This window comes from Lagopus muta, chromosome 20 (genome assembly GCF_023343835.1).
Source record: "Lagopus muta isolate bLagMut1 chromosome 20, bLagMut1 primary, whole genome shotgun sequence".
NCBI lineage: Eukaryota > Metazoa > Chordata > Aves > Galliformes > Phasianidae > Lagopus > Lagopus muta.
The window spans coordinates 6,118,818-6,138,096 of NC_064452.1; the positions used below are offsets into that span (position 1 = coordinate 6,118,818).

General features: G+C 41.0%; 1 long non-coding RNA gene across 3 annotated transcripts in view; it reads right to left on the minus strand.

The window, feature by feature from the left end:
- The window catches only part of LOC125702870 (uncharacterized), an 88,195-nt gene extending 78,620 nt beyond the window's left edge, over positions 1-9,575 (minus strand). For 2 of the 3 annotated variants that reach the window (XR_007380720.1, XR_007380718.1), the window contains exon 1: positions 9,309-9,575. This is a non-coding gene — a long non-coding RNA (uncharacterized LOC125702870). The remainder of the gene's footprint in view (positions 1-9,308) is intronic. The other variant, XR_007380719.1, reaches the window with a different exon arrangement.
- Between the last annotated feature and the right edge of the window lie 9,704 nt (positions 9,576-19,279).

Sequence of the window (19,279 nt, forward strand, 5' to 3'; positions counted from 1 at the left end):
TTTTTAAAAGTAATTTCCTATACACAAGTATCGGCATTCAGGTCACATTAAAAAATCATTTGAATGTCTTTTAGCCCTTATCACCTATTGCATGGGCCTTACAGGCAATCAACAATGCAGTCAAAGCAGCTGTATGTAGTGACTTTGTTCTGCCATTTGATTCCTGAAAAGATTTTTCATGACCAAGATAAAGATTGGAACAACTGACTATTCAAGAAATCTCGTTATAGAATGAGATCCATACTCCAGTCCCACAGTTTATTGTCCACATGGATATCCAGCTGAGAAATTCAGCATTGCTTTATCAGCAAAGTTACAAATATTTATGAAGGAACAGAAGTCAAATGGGAAGGATTGTCTAATCCAAGCTATGTATGCTTATAACTGCCCTGAGCATGAAAACAACTGCTTTTTCTCAATTTTTCTTGCTTTATGGGTGGTCTGCAGTGTTATCCATAAATAATCTTTTTTTTTCCTTTTCTTCACTTTGTACAGGATAGAAAGGATAATAACCGTACCAGCTTCACCAACCCATGGAGAGAACAGCTGAAGAGAGCCTGTGAAATTGCTATGATGAATAGCAGAAGAAGGGAAGGTTTCTTGCAGTGAGAGAGATCTGAGCAGCACTTCAGGCTGGCAGGCAAAGTGAGAAAAACCTTTTTTGGATGTAGCTAGGTAGTTTCCTTGGATCATATTAGAAGTCTGTTATTAGAGAATAAGAAACCAAGACGATTTCCCTTCTCTATGCTAGAGAAAAACAAAGAAAAACGAAACGTATTGGGAAACATATCTAGCTTAAGAAAGGCAAACTGAAATGTTATCCCAAAGAAAGAGCTTGAAGTCAATCAAAGAAAAGAAATTCTAAAAAAAAGCAGTCTGTAGTTTAATATGGACACAGCAATGAGAATTTTACTTTACAAAATCAATTGCAATTTCTGAAATAGTTCCTCCATAGCTATATCATAATATCTAATATTCCAACCAGTGTTCTAGTCTGATATGCTAGGCACTATCCATCCTGCCAGCACTGCAGACTGTTATCAATTCCAGATTCAGTCTCCTCAAGACTCACCAAAACAAGCAAACAACCAACAACAACAACAACGAAACAGTTCAAAAGAGTTCAGTCTTCTGACCAATTATGCACCAGACTAGGGCTACAGATTCAATACACAGCAGTCTTTCCTAAATTCAGAGCCACCAGGAACTTCTTTTTCTTCTAGAGATGTATGATCACAGTTCATTAGATTCAAAGGAGCTGCATGAAACTGCTGCATATAAAACTGTCTCAAGTTTTTCCGCAGGAACACTGACACAGAAAATAGTATGTATCTTTCTGTTCAAAATATGTCTTGCCAAGGAGAAGCAAGGCCTGAAACCAGTATTGCTATTTCAAACATGTCAGCATCACTGTTGTTTGGGCTTCATCTCTATGTACAGTAATGGTTACAAATGGTGGCTGGCTGCTTCTTGGGAGCTTAGGAAGCAGTGACCTAGAAATCTCTGCTCCAGAGGCAAGGTTGAGCTGTTCTGTCTGTCAAAGGCATTGATCACATCTATAGCATCCAGGCCTCCATACTGCCTTTAATATCTATAAACACATGATATATAAGTTGACTGACCCTTTTAGCTCCAGATGCCATTGGTAGAAAGGCTTGCTAGGCTTTAATCTATGACTGGTCAGACATCTCGTAAAGACCTCAGGCTGGTTGAACTGTATTTGCTACCAGCAGCAGACTACAGCTCAGCAAATATTAACAGAAGTTCAGTCCAACAGTTCAGCAGTCAAGGCCTGCCATGTGTTGAGATGTTCTTTCCTGATCTATAGCTGTCAATGGTGTGAGTTTACAGTACTGGCCCCCTTCTCCATTTCCCTAATGACAGCTGTAAGCCTCCTATATCAACAAGGTGGCTTAAACCATGACATGATTGGCTTTGCCCATCTCTCTGTACACTTAACAAACTCCTCCTCCAAAGTGTTTTGGCAGCTCACATGCTGTATGGCATGATATTGAATCTATTGCTGGCTTAGTGATGAACAGATGTCAGGGAAAAATGGTAACAGGAGAAAGGCTGAAAAAACTATTTTCCTATGAGGGCTTTCCACCTAGCAGAGGCATTAATAAAATGCAAGAGAGTCTTTCTTCAGGTTTTTCAATGGAGATAAAGTTTGGTGTTTAGGTCATTCTTGAACTGAATTTCCCTAAGGCAACGGATATAAGAAGTTATTCTTTCACCGCAGTGTTGGTGGAGCTTGAGTACATGAGAGCTTGATCAAACTTGGACAAGCATTTAGGTACATTGACTGCATAACATCACAACTCCCTCTGAGGAGAGCCTAGAACTCTAGGGAAATATATTATTAAAAATTGTATTTGTGTATCATTTACCAAAATAATTATATATTTCAGAAGATATTTGATTTTTTAAAAGTAGTTCTTGGATTTCTAGGTGCTTTTCCTCACCATGGACTGGAGTGCTTTTCATTTTCATTACTGGAAATACTGGCTCTTCAATCAGATGCTTTTTCAAGTCGCTTTTCAAGTCAAGATGCTTTTTCTCTGGATTTTTGCCTTATGTTCCTCTTTGGGCACTTAAGTGATTTTATAAAGGTACTGATCAGACGTAGATTGGTTTGAAGTTGCTGACAGTTTGAATAGTTGGCACCTCAGGAGAAGCTGAGAAGTTTGGTGCATCAGCTCGTGTCCCTATGTTTTAAAACGATGGCCTTTGCATTGACTGACTTTGAGACAGGTGAAGTTAATAAAAGTGAAGGAGTATAAAAAAGCTAAGTGCAGCAAAGGATTAAAAAAGGAGGGAAGATAACGAGAGGAGAGATTGTGGCCTAGATTAAAAGGCAGAATTTCATTGGGATGTTTTCCTTATGTCAAGACTTCCTTTTTATTGCCCTTTCTTCTTTATACAGAGTTGCTCTGAAAACGCTGCATCCTGACTCTCCCACATCCCTGTATTTTATCTTGGTCAACGATGTACATCCTTGTAAAAAGTAAGTTAAATATTTCTGTGGTTAAATGTCACCTGGCTTGGTGGACACAGAAGGCTCACGTATAGAGCTGGTGGAAGTGAGTCACTTCGTAAGTTGTAGTCCCTGCTGCTCCCCCTCGTCTAGACTTGTTCTCATCCTAGCCCTAGCAAGGTCCTGTCACTGAATTCACTTAAAACCTGGAATGGAGAGTTCCTGCTATAGCATCCTGTACTTGTATTCTGCAAACATCAGCTCTGTACTGGGACTGTGTTCCCTGTCTGCAGTTGCTTATTCTCAGACTCCTCTGAGACTTAACAGTGTTTCACATTTAATTTTGGAGGTCTGCACGATCCTACTGCTCAGATCTTGCAAGATAAACAGGGTCAGACCCGCTTAGTTATTGGATGGGGTCACCTCCAAGGAAAACACAGGTGCTAGCCTGCAGGAAGTGTGATGGTGATTCAGAGGCGGCTCCAATCCCTCCGTGCCTCTCGTGTGCCAGAGTGCAGCACTGGCAGGGATGACTTCTTCCAAAGGTCAGGGCAGGATGGAAAACCGCTGCCTCTTTATTTTGTTTACAGGGGCATGAGTGAAAGTTCCTACCCTAGAAATGGGGCACATCTGATGTGGTTAAAAAGTCAGCAGATCTCTACTTCTTTACAACTGGGAACAGACCCTCTGAAAAGATCACACCTATGGTATTCCAGGAGGCCCTTTGTCCTTACTGCACAAAACCCCAATTCTTTCATAGCCCTGCTGCCCACAGAGAGTCAGTTCTGCTCTACAAGCGAGGAATGTTCCTTTTGTCACACTTTCACATGGTAGATTGGCTTAGAATGGAATTCTCTCTTTTCACTAAGTTAGAATGTTTGCACTTTAGTTATTTTGGGTCAAAATTCCTTTGAGCTTAGAACTTAAGTTTCCCAATAGCACTGAATGAGAGTTCTTATGACAGGTACATTCCTACCTCTTTGGACTCAGCCACGTATCTTACACCTGGCTTTCAGTTCTCTAAATGACGCTGTAGCTCATCCTGCTCTAAAACTAGACAGTGATCTCATGGACATCAAAGTTACTCCTTTGAAACAACATCTTTCTCTGTGCCTTTTTATAATAAAATCCCTTAAGGTGAAATCTATCTTTAGGATAGATTTTGCCTCATAAGAATAGAGAACTCTTTTTTTCAGAAGAATTATTGTTGTTCTCAATTGCATTACTATGGTCTATTGACCAGGAATTTATTGTGTCTTTATTTGGGACTGAACTGAATGCATGTTTCATTATAATGTTGAGGCACTTTTCATCACAGATTTACTGATGTCTGTAGTCTCAACAGAGTGAAACAGTGCTAAGTATTTTCTAAAATGAAGTCAAGTGAATGCAAAGCATATGTTTAATGGAGTGCCTGCTTAAATGGCGTCCCAAAAGAAGGATAGATTTCTCATCCTTAAGCATTTTGCATTAAATCATACGGGATAAAATTCAACATTCATTTCAATGAATCAGTCAACTCAGTATGACTTAGCTCTTTGCTGATCAACCACTGACAGTGCTTTCCATTCAGACCTGCTCTGGGATGCTCCATTTCATTGGCAGCTTGTTTTGGCTAATCCTGGAGTACTTTAAATATACTTTTGCCAATTGCAGTTGGAATTGTCACTTGCTTTTTGAGGGGAGAAACGAGGAGCAAGTACAGTTTCTAGATTTTTGTGGGTTTTGGCATCTTCATGACAGTTTTACTGAGCTTGCACGTATTATGCTCTTGCTGACATTTCCTCCTTTTGAAGTCATTAAAACCAATTTCATATTTATAAATAAAATGTCCTAATGCATCTAGTATTTGATGAGGTCTGGCTGCTGCCTGCTTTTCTTTTTAATGTTTAAACCAGGTGCCTCTTGCTATCAAGGAACCAAGCAATGAATAAATTTAACAGATATTTCTTTTAATTAGCCCCCAAAGAGCTAGCAACGAAAAACACTATCAGAAACATTTACTGCTATAGAAAATACAAGACTTCTTCTCAAAGCCACTACACAGAACTACAGAGCAGCAGTAAAATCATCACTTGGATGCAGACATAGATTGTTTACATAAGGATCTTGTATGAACCATGCATTTATTAGTATTAACTTCTAAGCATGCAAACACTTCCACACATGCATCTGAGTAGAGCTATTGAAGCCAGTGGGATAGCTGTGCTGCCTAGCATTAGGCACATGCATTAAAGTTTGTGGGATTAAGGCTCCATTTATGTATATCCCTAAGAGCTTTACCTTCTCTCAGGAATGGGGAGGAAAACTTCTGTTCCAGATTGGTGTAATTACTGTAACATACAATATTGGCAAACCAGATCCTCTGAAAGTCTGCAACATTTCAAAGTACATTAAGATACAGGCTAAGGCTGACAGCTCCTTATTCTGACTCACAAGCTGCCCCCTCTGCTTTTGATTCTGCATTCAGAACTGCCACACGAGTGTCAGAGCTGCAATCAATATGCATTTATGTAGCACCTTTCTTTTTTTTTTGAACTTTTCTAAACACTTTACAGGCAGCTCTTTTATTTCCACAGATCTCAAAGTTTTCAAAATCTAGCTTTTTTTTTTTTTTTTTTGATAGAGAAATGGATGTGTTTCAAGGCAAGCGACTGGGCCAGGAACAATTGCTTTCAAGTGAGATAAATCAGATTTTTCCAGTGGAAATTCTCTCAAAAAGATCTCAAGTGACTCTCTGGGAAAACACAGAATTTTTATTTCCATGTTGCACTTAGTCTTGCATGATCCTGTCTACATCAGCTAATAACCCTTGTGTGTGACAATAGTCAGCCTAGAAAACCCTATGAACCAGATATGCACTAATTATCTCCACTCCATGGCTGGGCTATCACGAAGAAAATACAAGGATCCTGACTTCAGAGTTGTTTGTTGTACACAGTAGATTATGGGGGTTAAATTCTGCACTGAATCTATCTCACAGGTCAGTTTTATATGAGGCCTTAAGGGAGACTGAAATTACATCCAGGGTTCCGTTATTGGTGCCTGGTTTGTCTGGCTTGCAGTTGAATTGTCCCCAAGATGTACAGATAATGCAGCTGACTGTGTGTCCATGCAGCTCTACATTTGAAATAAGCCCCAAGCTTAGAGCAATGGGCAGTGGAGAGCAAACACATCCACATACATGTTCCTGTACTCACCTGCTCTGATACACCTGGTGTAAGTGAACCCTCTGGGATGGCAGCTGACACACTGCTACCAGGTGTCTGACTGTGCCACATCTCTGGCACATTCAGTGGGATCCATACTGTAGGATCACAATCCCTAGATAATGGAGTGTTCTGTCAGGATCGTCCCGTTGCATTGATCCAATCCCTGAAATGGCTGGATGGGGAAGTGAGCGCTCTCTACTCTTCCCCAACTCTATAGGAGTTCCTTAATTAAAAAGCTACAGAAATGTTCTCTGCCAGCAAAACACTTCTCATAACGTTGTTATGGGAAATGTCTTTAAAGTGGCAGTCAATTCTTCTTTGAAGTCATTAACAACTAAAAATGAACAACGCAGGAACTGGTGTGAGAGGGCTGGAAATATGAGAAGATTTAAAGTGTATCTCTTACATGTACTCCAGCAGAGAGAAGGGAAGAGATCCAATTGCTTCCTTACCCTTGGAATTTCTCTGTTGGTTTTAATCGTGTGATGCCCTAATGACAAACTCCACACACACTCTGGGGTATGTTCTCAACTTAATCCATGGGGATACATGTCTGTAATACTCATTAATGTCAAGAAGCGTTAGGAGGAACATAAATCTTTGCTCACTAAGATGTGAATCTAGACTCTGATGTACACCATACTACATCAGCTGCTGACTGAAGAAAAAGAGGAATTCCAGCACCTAAAAAGTCTACTTTAGAGTTCCTAGACTAAACAATCGATCCGGCCAAAAAAAATCAGGGGTGAAATTTCTATTCCACACTTTGGTTCAAAAACACCAGCTGCAATAGAGAAAGATGCATACCCGATGGGCAGCCCCCGGCTCACACAGGAAGTCCATAAAATCCCTATGAATCCCCCCTCAGCAAGACAAATTCTTTAGGTCCAAGAGAAACCTCAAAAAGCAGATAAACAATGCGTATCTGAGTAAATCTTCAGTGCCATACAGCTGGGGAAAATATCACACTACACACATACATAAAGAGAAATTCTGATGCCAAGAAATTGGAACTACTCTATAACAGACTTCTGATTTGTGATTTCTTTGGCACTGAGCCTAACAAAAAATCACTGTGATTTCCAACTACAAATATTTTTGGAACCACCAGACTTGCTCCCATGTGTATGTTAAATGAAATGAATGTTCAAAACCCATAATAAAACCCCAGAGGGAAGTCTCCGATCAGAATATTAACATTAATCTTAGGAAGTCACTAGGAACCATTCAAACTATAATAATAAATTGCAATAAAGAAGGAATATAAGGGCTTTTTTTCTATCTGTCCGTTAAGCAGGTGTTACTGTGAATGCTCTAATCTACACAGCACAGAAGTGAAGTGGTTGCCCTTAAATTTTCCAGTTGTGTAAAATAAATAAATGACATTACCATAATATGTACAACAATCCCTCTTATACTAGCTTAAGGGTAGTTCAGGGAATACTGCCGATACCGAGATAACGTAATGCAGCTATGCATGACAAGGCTGGAAAGTTTTCAAAAGTAATCCTTCTATCAACAGCAGGACTGTGAGCTCACTTCAGATTGATGGAGAGAACCACTGCCAGTCACCTTGCTTGTGACCCAGTCCCTCGTCATTGAGCCTGGGCAATCAGAGGTGTCAGGACTTGGTGCTGTCACATCGCTCCTGTGTGAGAGTAAGAGGCTGACCTGCACCACGCTGACCTGCCTCCTGTACCTCACCTCTGAATATGCTTGGATCCAGACTGCAGTGCCTAAGTTCTGGTATCTAAAATGGCAGCACAGTACATTAACAATAGTGGCTCCATTTTGAAAACCAATGATATTTTTCAAAAGCAGCTTCCTTCGACTTGCAGCAGTCAATCAGGATGGCTCAGCATTATTATTTAGATAACGTGGGTGTATGTGCTCAGTCTTTAACTGTTGAGTTTAAAAATGCTTTGGCCACAGTCTCCAGCACTTCATTAAAACTATGGATCACTGTGCACAATATTTGTAATGTTTAGCAAGAAGAATGATCAAGAAGTGAATCAAATCAAACCAAACCTGCCCTTTATTTTGACTGTTTCTATTTTTTTGAGTTTGGAGTCTTTAAGTAGTCACATGAAAAATTTCTCATTGTCATTAGATAGACTCAGCCAGGACTAGCACACTGTATTACTGGAAAAGACAGAGAATTTTAACAGATAGGTGGGAACAAGGTGTAGAGGAAGTCTTAACTCAGTAAGAGGTTGCTTTCTGGTTCAGGCACTGACTCCTAACGGCAAACCCATTTCTCTTATCACATAGATCACTCATATCACACCTGGTCATTCCATGGTGACTGCTGTCTTTCTGACACAACTCAGATTCCAGGAGGTGTGAGAAGTCCCACAGCACAGCTTCTGCAAATATTTGCACCTCAGCAGCTACAGCAAGCCATTGGAAGCTGATCCACATTGAACCACACCACTGTACCCATTGGGATTCACCCAGTATTCACTAACAAACAGGTTATATCTCCTGAAATCTAAAGCACCAAGACATGAATTTCTTGTGTGCAGCCTGATAGAATAACAAAATTGTCATTCCAGGTATGAATAGTGCTCTATTAATAATCTACTAAGTCGTCTGCAATAGCATTGAATGACAGACACTTCAGCTGACTCTTGGAAAACGAATTGGTATCAACTGTGAAATTGGACCCCAAGTACGGAGACATACAATAGGACATGGCTGTGAGAGATTAGCTGGGGGCCATGTGGTTTCCCACTCTGCTCCCACCCCCCTCTTCATGAAGCAAACATGCCCCAGCACCCTGCATTTGTTTGAGATCCATATGGGCACGTCTGGGGAGAGCGTTGCGTTGGGCCAATAGGAATTTTGTTCTCTCCTAACAAACAACTGATCTGTTAATGTCTCCTGACCTGACTTAGTGGAAAACACTCATGCAGGCAGAAGCTCTTATGAACAGATGCTCGTCTTCATCCTACAAATAAGTCGCTGTTTTTTCTCTTCACCACTCTGCTTTTATCTCTCATCTCTCCTATTTGACACATCCCTCCTGCTGACTGCTGGTGGGGCGAGCCTGTGATTTGTTCCAAGCAAACACATGTGCACAGTTTCCACCATTGTGTGGTCTCATGCTATGAACTTACCTGTGGGTGTTTACTTTGGTGGCATGACCTGGTATTTTGTAGCGCTGTATCTTTTTTCTCCTTCCTTGATATTTTTTCCCCTCAGCCACGATAACTCTTCGTCAGAAGCTGCTTGCATTTCTGCTTTGATCATATAGAACGTAGCATATAGCCTCGGGTAACACAGCGCTGCTTAACACAGATGAAATAGCTACAAACCCTCTTAGAAGTAGGGTTTAAAAAGGGATACCAGTGAAATCAGATCCCTCTAGCTGGACAGCAGTCTGATAGGAGAACAAGGGCTGTTGTGGTATTTGGCAGCCAGACAGTCTTTATTGTTATTAGATGAAACAAAGCCTGTGATCTTTAGTCCTTGACCTTAACTGCAACAGCACACTCTTAATCAGACCTTAATTTAACACCTAACATGGTCACAGAAAGGATCAGACATGGGCTGCTGGTTTAATTACATGTAGCTGATATCATCCAAACCAATTTAACCTCATTGCTGTGAGTTGGGCACTGGATGGGAATCGCCCTTCAGATGCAGAACAGAACAGTTTCCAATATATATATATATATTAAAAAAAAAAAAAAAAAAAAAAAAAAAGCAAACATACCGTTCGAAGTTTTGTGCATTCACTTGAAAAAGAAAGAAAGAAGTACTCTTTTGGATACTTCACAGGTGATGTTACAGCATTTTCAAGAGGAACTGGAACCAACATGATTTGCTAAATCTCTTTGCCCTTTATGCTTTCCCTTCGGCATTTTAAGCATTTCTAATCATAGAATCATAGAATGGTTCGGGACCTCATAGAAAGAACCTTCAAGATCTCACAACCCCAACCCTGCCGTGGGCTGCCTGCCCCACCAGCTCAGGCAGCCCAGCACCCATCCATGGCTTTGGGCACAGCTTTGGGGCACCCACAGATCGGGGCAGCAGTGCCAGGGCCTCACTGCCCTCTGAGTAAAGAATTTCCTCCTAATACCCAATCTAAATCTCCTGACATATGTTGACCTGTTGCTTTATTAAAGTGACCGATGACTGAACTAACTCTTCCCTGATAACTTATCAGAGAAGCTGAGTAAAAAGTAATATTTACATGTTTCATGACAGGATTTTCCCATTTTGCTGCTGCTTGCTTTATGCTTAGTTCTTCACAAACTGACACAATATTTATTATTGACACTGAAATATGAACAATCTTTTTTTACATGCTTTGACACAAAATTTAATCTGTCTCTGAGTTAGCATGGAAACATCCCACATCTTCCTTCAGAAAGGAGAGCATTCTGAGTAACCAGATTCTACTTGGAAATATCTTATTTTTTTCAGCAACATGCCATCAGCAAACCAACCACTGTAAGTGCAATATGCTACTTTTTTTTAGTGAAATCACAACTTTTCCATGAAATCCTTACTAAGTACACTAAGCTGTCAATGTTGTAGGTTTGCTTGAGTAAGATTGCCTCAAATTTGCTAGAAGGAGATGTTAAACTTCATTGCTCACCTGATGAGCAATCATGAGGGTCAAATTGTGACTGAGTGCTGAGCAAAGCACTCAAAAAAAACTACTAATGAAAAAATGTAGCAAAAAATATTAACCAGCAGCAAGAGCTTGGGTTCTGGAACAGAGATTCCATTGTCACCATTTCATAGAATCATAGCATCACAAGGTTGGAAATGATCTACAAGATCATCTAGATAAGATCATTTATTACTGGCTTGCTGAAACCTTGGGCATTTCACATTTGTTGGGCAGATGGACTCAGCACAAAGAGGCCAGGCCATGGAAAATCTCTGTTGCTTTCACTTTGAATGTGAATTTAAACTGAACTACCCAGTAGTACAAGTGGAAGACTTGAATGTGGAATAGGCCCTTGTTTGTTTGGTTCTTGAGTTTCTACACAATGACCCGGGGAAATGGTTTCCAACTAACAGAGGGGAGATTTAGATTGGATATAAGGAAGAAGTTGTTTCATGTAAAGGCAGTGAGGCACTGCACAGGCTGTCCAGAGAGGAGTGGTGCCCATCCCTGCAGGGTCAGGCTGGAGAGCTCTGAGCACTGATGGGGCTGTGGGTGTCCCTGTGCACTGCAGGCAGTGGGACCAGATGGCCTTTAAGAGTCCATTCCAACTCAAACTATTCTATGATTCTATATATGTTTTAGTTCCATTACGGACTTCTTGCATTGATTGAGCTTTGAATGAGATGAAAGAAAGGCTTTGTAGTGATATAACCATTCTGATGCCAGTTTAAATCTGTAGCTGATACCACAGAATCAATATGAACAGCAGGTTGTCACTGGAACTGGAAAGAGAATCTCTATTACACCCTTATGCATTTTTTAATATTCCAATTTCACATTTGTAGTTCTCTTGTACACACAAGTCTTTCTGCTGGAGGATCTGCTGAAGCTGTCCCAGGTAAACCTTGCTAGCTTCAAGTCCAGTAACCAGAACAAATGACATTTTTCATGAATCCTTCCAAACGAATTGCTCTGTGACCAACAGAGACTTTTAAGGATGTAAATCATGGGAGTAAAGTGTTGGAAAGGCTTTTCTCAAAGTGCTCTGAACTGCCCTTCTTTCACTGCCCCTGATCGGTTCCAAAGTTCATGCAGTCAGCTCGACACCCAGCATGACTTCCCATCCTCCTGTGAGTTATGTTTCAGCTTGGGGTTTGGGCTTTTTTGTTACTGAAAGTTTTTACTCAGCTCTTTGTGACCTCATGCTAGGGCAGTCACTGTGTTGATTTGAAGGAATGTAGATGGGTCTGCAGAAATGTCAGGGTGTCCCATTAAGATGTTTCTTTCACCTCAGCTGGAGTACTCAGCATTTCAGTGCTGTTGTTACTGAGATGCCCTGTGGTAAGTAATACAGCACAGAGCAAAACTGCTCTGATGTATTCCAGTAACATGGTGTTAATGTGCCATTGCTTCTCTGTATTTCAGCGCCAAGGCATCACTTTTTGGGATTACAATAACATAGGCGAGTAGACTTCTGCTTTAAGAAAACAGTGCAAATCTGTCTTTGCAGCAGTTACGCATGGGGACAGTGGGATGCAATCAGCACTTTTCACTCTGCCTGAATGCAAGACATGATCTCAAATGACTTGTGAGTCCTGCAAGGCTTTCTTCATGTGCTTACCTTTACACTTGATGCAAGGCTGTGGCACGCTGCTTCATTGCCTCTGGATGGCTTTGGATCAGGCTGGGTCAATACGTCTGTTTGAAAGGGGCCCCTCTTTCACAGTGTCCCAATGTATGCACTTACAGCACCAGGGTGCAGTGTACACGGTAACTCATGTAATTCGTTTTGACTAAACTTTTCCATTTGTAATGCTGGCATTTGTACCATCTAATGTGTATTTGCTCTGCCAAGGCTCTCAGCACCTAAAAGTGCAATTACATAGTTCAGAAAGCTCTCATCTCAGAAGTTCTCTTTATGTCTAGGTGTTCATTATCCTAAGGACTGAACTCTTGCAAAGAAAGCAGAGTCTGAGCTTTCTTCATAAGGAAAAACAACACACCTTATTCATAGTTCTCTTATTTTTTTTGTGATTCATATCATGCTTAGTGTTCTTCTTAAGTCTGCAGTCCCTGGAGCTAGTTATGGCTATGGAATCTCAGAATGTGTGGTACTCAGAATGGGAAGTTTTGAGATTGTTCTTGCAGAGAAAAGCTTGGAAATAAAGGCACAAAGAAAGCAAATCTCAAATGCTGAAAAAAAGAAACCAAATTCATAATCTAACTTGGCACAACACTGGGGCAGAGAGGACAATTTAGTTCCAGGTTCTCACAGAGAACTGCTGTTATTAAAATAAAAAAAATATTTTTAAATTTACTGCCTTAAGGATATATAATCCAACAGCAAAATGTTTTTGTTTAGAGGATGTATTTTCATTGTCACAAATGTTACATTTTGTCTGGAAGTCACAATAGACTAAATGTCCTTAAATAGTGAGTTTGGTGCAGAACTAAGCAGTTTATTCAGAGGTACCTGGATATACATGCGTACCATAGGTGTGAGCCTCTGTCTATATCTTCTCACCATTTTAAGGTTAATATTGGCATTTTCATGCCTGATTCATGATTTTTAAGTGCCTGACCCTGGCAGCACTGAACACCTGCCTTAGATGTGGGCGCTAATCTCTTTTGAAATTCTAACCTAAATTGAAAATTTCTGCCATTAAAAAAATCCTAGACCAGACAAGCCTCTTGCCAAGTGCTAGGCTATAAATTACAGCCATTTCTTTTTATTGCACTGTTATACACTAAAAAAAAAAAAAACAAAAAAAAAAAAAACCAACAAAAAACCCAAACACCTAAACCCACAAATCTAATTACACCAAATGTGCTCTTCATCCAAAGGCGAGCCGCTGAGCTCGGCTCCAAGCAAACCATACAGCTCAGCTGCAGCCTCAACTTTGGGAAGAACAGAAGCAGAAACAGGAACACAACTGCAACTCTGCATTAGCCCTGTAGGGAAATATCTAAATAAGTAATAAAATTAATGAAATACTATTTATAACCACTGTGCAACAGATGTATTATTTATAAATAAAAGCAAACCAGGTTAGCCACGGTAAACTGACATGGCCCAAATGATTGCAGAAGTGATTTACACAGCAGGGAACCTGGCACAGCTTTTTCCATTGTGGCCATCACAGCTGTGCTGGGGATACATTTGGGGAAGACAAGGCCGTGAAGGACCACACAGGTCCTCATCTACGTGCAGTATGGAACAACCTTCCACCTCCGAGGCCTCAGGCTTGTTCTGCGGTACCTGGACACAAACATCATTACAAGCAAAGCATAACCGGACTCAAAACCACTAGCTAATGTTTCTTAAAACCCTCTGAATGCTGCATCTTCTCAGGAGGATTTTTTTTTTCCTATTCTTTCAGATGGAGATTTTTCCTTACAACTCATTCCTAGTTTGTGGCACTGGGGGATGTGATTAGTGCTCATGGTGCTGATGGGTTGGCGTTGGTCTTGGTAATCTTAATGGTTTTTCCCAACCTTAATGATTCTATAATTCTATGATTCTACCTAACTTCAAATCTCTCATGTTTCAGTTTAAGCCCATGACTTCCTTCTGTCATCAGTAGCCCCTATGGGTAAGAACTGACCCTGTTTTCTGTTTTGTAGCATAGTTTCCAATTTTTTCTCCAGATCTTGTTCCATTCAGGGACCTTGCCTATTCCCAGAAGAACTGCAGATTGCCTCCATAGCTAAGAAGGACAGCACTGCCATTTATATCCATTGTGTGGGTACCATTAGGTACAAAAATGTATAATTGGCCAGGATCCATGCCTTGAATGTCTGATTATAAACAGAGAAGAGGCATCTTTATTCATTTCAGGAGCTCCCCCGGACCTCAGAGTGGGATTTTTCTACCACATCCATGTCAGATTTTCAATGAAGCTGAATGAGACCTATTGATTATTTCTATAGAGCAGCTCCTGGTGTGAAAACACCTTTTGACACTGTTGCTAATACAGGCTGCTGAGGAGGCAGCTGGGGACGTCAAATGGTCGGTAGTGCCCAGAATCTGTGGAGATAATCTCATACGTGCTTAGCCTAGCTAAAGAGGAAAAACATTGTGAGAGCAGTGATCTGATGCAGATTTTTTTAAGTGCTGAGAGTCTGTGTAAATATTTGAGGTCCTGTAGGCAATGCTGTACACCTCTATTTCAAAACTGCATCTGGCAAAATGGTCTCACAGAACGCACCTGAGCTGTGAGAAGCAGCAGGCCAGCCATGTGCATCATTTAACCCTGGAGGTGTTCAAGGCTAGTTTGGATGGAGCCCTGGGCAACCTGATCTGGTGGGTGGCAGCCTTGCTCATGGCAGGGGGGGTTGAAACTTGATGATCTTTAAAGTTCCTTCCAACCTAAGCCATTCTATGACTCTATGATAAGATGATGAGTGCTTTGCCTTTATTCCTGCTTGGGGACATAGGGAAAGGAGTTTGACTTTTCCAGAACAGGAAGATGAAGCTGTGCACATTTGTAGGCATTTTTGTGTTTCTCTGTTAAGTGACCCTATGTTTTGAAAAGTTTAGCCAAAGAAGTGTCAGAAAAAAGTCAGTTGTTATTGAATTTGTACTTAACGTGTGAATCCTGTTTTAGAGGTGGTCAGCTCAATGCTTTTGCTTGTACTGAATCATGGTATGAGGCAGGAGTTGTGTCTTGTCTGCTATTGACCTGTCATGGCCACGGGGTTAGTTTGCAGGAAGAACAAAGAGGAGGCATTAATTGCTTATTACAAAGAGTGAAAAATTGGAACAAATCATGGTACAGTGCTGCTGCTAATGCATGCGACACCTCCCCCTACTTCACCAATCCATATGGGGGTTTAAATGTAAATACAATTTGTAATTGAGAGCAGCATTTTATTACTTGCTTTTAAGAGGCACAGGACGCCTGTAACCTTCAATATGAAATTTCCGTTGGCTAGAAATAAATTCAGCTCCATGTTTTGCTTTTATTCCCGCTGCGACACCCGCATGCGAAAGGTAACGGCTGGTCTGCAAGCTTTCACTCTCTCACTCAGCACCAGGGGAGAAGTGGCTGGGAGCTGTGGTTTTCAGAGTCACACTACTGCCTTCCTCACATTGCACACTGGAGGCAAAAGCAAACACGCTGCAGAGTAAATCCTCGGAGATGCTGAGAGCTGCTGAGCTACTACAGCCTGGCTGGAGTCAATGAGAGCTGCACTCAGCCCTCCCCTGGATTCTGCTCTCAGTTGCAGAAGTATGCTGCCTAAAAGCAGCTTGTTTTGCTGATGGCAGTTATTTAATTATCAGTCTTGCAACAGCACCTAGAAAGTGTGGTTTGAGGCTCAGATTCCATCGTATTAGGTGCTGTACAACTACATAACAAGGACCAGTTCCTGCCACAGTAAGCTGGGAATGTATGTGTAAGACAAGTGACAAGAAATATGAGCAGAAGAAGTAGCGTGGGATATTTTTGCTTCTTCTGTGATACGGGATGCATTACTAGGATTTATGATTTATGGTCGGAGAGCTAGGAAGTAAAATATTCAGGCTGTATTTGGCCAAAGGCTTCGAGTTGTGCCAGAGGAGGTACATGTTGGATATTAGGAAAAACTTCTCTGAAGGAGTGGTGGGGCATCGACACAGGGCGCCACTGAGGGATGTGGTTAGTGGGCAATACTGGTACTGTGTGGATGGTTGGATTGGATGATTTTAGAGGTCTTTTCCAACCTTATTGACTCTACTATTCTGTAATTCTAAAGAGTGACCCCTAAATGGTACCATAACAGGATTCACCTTTACACTTTGAAGATTTTGTCTGATTTGGGAATGCAAAGTTCCTGTACAGAAATGAAGGCCCAGGAATGCCACCACCAAATAAGTCACTCATGGATAATTCCTTCTTCCTTCTTATATTCAATTTCATTTTGTTTCATTAGGGATTTTTCTGTCAGCTGTACACCTGGGAAGCAGCATGAGAAGAGTTGCCCATAAACAACAGCAGATTAACTTGGACCTTTAGTCCTTGCAGGACATTGGTAGGGAAAGGAAATAGGAAATTATTCACATTTTGGCTGGAAAGACTGTGCTGAAGTCAGGAGAGTCTCAAAAACTTAAGAACAGTGACATAGTAAAGATTTAAAGAAGAATGGAGAAAAACCTCAAGACTTTAAGGACCAGCTCATGCTGTTACTCACCAACAAAGTGAACAGTTCTGGGCAAAGTGGGCAAACTGGGGAGAACTGTAAAGGAATGTATAAGAAATGACCCAACAGTGGGTGTACTTGGGTTGAAGAATTCACAACTCTGTTGGAATTATTAGGGTTTATTTCTCAAAAAGATGTATTCTTGCATATCTCTAGTATAGATGGAAAAACCAATAATCAAAACTGAAAATGGAATAAGTAAGGCTTTGAATGCCTAGGCTGAAATATTTGCCTTCAAGTGCAAGTTGTGAGAGCCTGTCAGGTACCCAGTGCCTTACAGCGTTTAATTCATCATATGCTTATTCATTCACTGAGGAATCAGGAAAGTAACAATGGTAAAACTTAAAATGAAGGCAGCCATTCCAGTGCAGTGCCACTTTGGTGAATAGAAATTCATTCTGCTACTTTGAGACTACTTGGCTGAATTAATGTGTAGGACATAATAATAGCCATGCTGAGAGTGAAATCTTCCTTCTCTCATTAGAAACCACTTCTGTTCTTGTTGAGCTGTATCCTCCTACCTTCATTTGCTCGGGGTTCTATCCAACATTATTTACAATAATTGTATCCACCTTCACTGCTGGATTTCCTGAAGGAATTGTAGCTAAGAGGGATAAAAGATGTCTGCACACTCAGTGGCTTTTTTCTCAAACAAATCAGGAAGTCAAGCATGGTTTACAATGAGAAAAAGCTACTTGAAGAGCTCTGAGGTGTTTTTTTTTATTATTTTTTTTTGCCTCTTAACGTTGCAGGACACCTAAACATCCTATCTTATGCACAAGAAACTGAAATTGTACATTTTATCATGTAGATAAGTGAGTTAATTAAAAAAAATCCTTCAAATTCATGAGCTCCCATTGATGTCTCAGGAGACATTCCTGGACCTATAGGTGGGAGTAGGGTAGCACAAGGATAATCTCCCCATAGTGTCTTTGCCTTTATGGAGTCCTTATCTTCCAAGGTCCATCAGCTTGCTGGTAAGAACTGAGTCTCAAGCATGGGGCAAATCCACTGCTGACTGGGTTTGCTAAAGTTACCTCTTTCTGCACTTCTGTTAACCTTGAGTATTTGAGTGCATATTTCCTTACAAGAAAAAATAATAAATACTAAAAGGGAAATACAAGATGACAGACAGCTGATGCCTCCTTACATATTAACAGTTTTCATGTCACACTGACAAATACCCTAATGCAAATGACATCTTTCCTAACCCATGTTTATGTACACGAGTTTCTGCACAGCACAAATACAATGGCTGAATGAGTGAGCAGGAAGTCAATGTCCGTCATTGGTGAGGGAGCATTACTCAGACTAGAAAACTAAGAGGAGGAAAAAAAAGTGGATTTTCTTTGCTTCCACCTTCTGAGAAGCTTTTAGGTTTTTGGTTTGCTGTAGAAGGTGATGGTAGACCTTCCTCTGCAGTTGCTGTTGTTACCTATGTGTCATTTGTTCCTGGAAGTTAGGCTCGGGGTTGGCTGAGAGCCACTGTTACTCGTGATAAGGGTCCTTCAGTTCAGATTCCTGACATTTTTTCCTTCCCAATGCACTTTTTCCTCACTGCATTGCTCTGTACTTTTTCAACAAGATGGTGTGTGATGTCCACAGTTACTCTGAGCAGAAGTGTCTGACCTAAGTTCATTTTAGGGATAGATTGTATGCTTACTTTCAGCCCTCTGTAGGAACCTGGCCTGAGCTGTCAGAGTAGTTGCCTGAGTTTCATCGTGGATGAAATGAAATGACAGCAGTCTTCTGCACTTCATTTACCTTAGCAGGGGCAGCTTTCATGTCTGCAGGGATACAGCAGACAGCCTGTAGAGCACTGTCTCCTTATGACCTGCAAAAACAAGCAAATGAGGTATAAAGAGCACTTTACTGTTCTTCCTTCCAAGAGATATTTTGGCTTCTTGAAGCCTTAGTCTTGACTTCTGTTGAAAGGCACAACTTGGGTTGAAGTTGTTTCTTCCACATGTTCAGCTCTCTGTCAATTCAGAGCATGTAGGTTTTGGTGGTTCTCACGGTTTGATACCAGACCTTGTGCTGCAAGGAGTCTTTCTTTTATGGCCAAGGTGGTGGGTTTGTGGCCCGGATTACTTTCATGTATTTTTAAACCTCAAAAATGCTTGTTAGAGGTATTTCCTTCATAGACTGGTACCTTAAGGAGTGTTTCAGCCCATCTGAGATGCAGTTCCTACAATTAAGGATTATTTTCAAAACTTTTGTCCCAGAGAGCACAGCTCGTGAGGTGTTGACTCATGATTTAAGGGTACTTGGGTGGAGTTTGGA